The following is a 621-nucleotide window of genomic DNA, read 5'->3' on the forward strand; positions in this document are numbered from 1 at the left end:
GGGGGGGGGGGGGGGGCCGGGGCCCGGGCGGGGGGGGGCCCCGGGTGCCGGGCTGGGGCGGGGCAGCCCCGCCGGTGGCCGTTAGGTGGCGGGCGCGGGGTGTCCGGCGGCGGGAGGGCGAAACCGGGCAGTTTGGGGAAAAAATCCTCTGCTCGGACCCCGGGAGCGCTGCCCCCGCCCCGGCCCCGGGGGGTCCTGGGGACACGCAGCGCCCAGAACCGGGCTGGCCGTGGCTAGCGGTGGCCACCGCGTCCCCCAGCCACCTCCAGAGCCCGGGGCCGGGGGGGTGGGCGGGTTTGGTGCATCTGAGCTGGGCTGCTCCCCTCTTTCCAGCCCCAGTTCATTCGGGGCCACCCGGGCTCCGGCCCCCCATCAGCTCTGGGTGCAACCGCCTGTCCCCGCTGGCCGCCTCGTCCCCCTCCTCATGGGGTGTCTCTGGGCGAGTGTTGGGGAGCAGCTGGGGCAGGCAGAGAGTTAAACTGGGGGGTGGGGGTGGAGGGGGACAGAGCCAGGAGAGCAAAATACCCCTCTCCCTGCAGCCCACAGCACTGGCCATGCTCGGGAGCTGCATCTCTGCAGGTCCCCCTCTTTGCCAGCAGCTCTCATCCCGGTACCTGGCTC

This window comes from Calidris pugnax, unplaced genomic scaffold, assembly GCF_001431845.1.
Source record: "Calidris pugnax isolate Ruff unplaced genomic scaffold, ASM143184v1 scaffold133, whole genome shotgun sequence".
In the NCBI taxonomy this organism is placed as follows: Eukaryota; Metazoa; Chordata; class Aves; order Charadriiformes; family Scolopacidae; genus Calidris; species Calidris pugnax.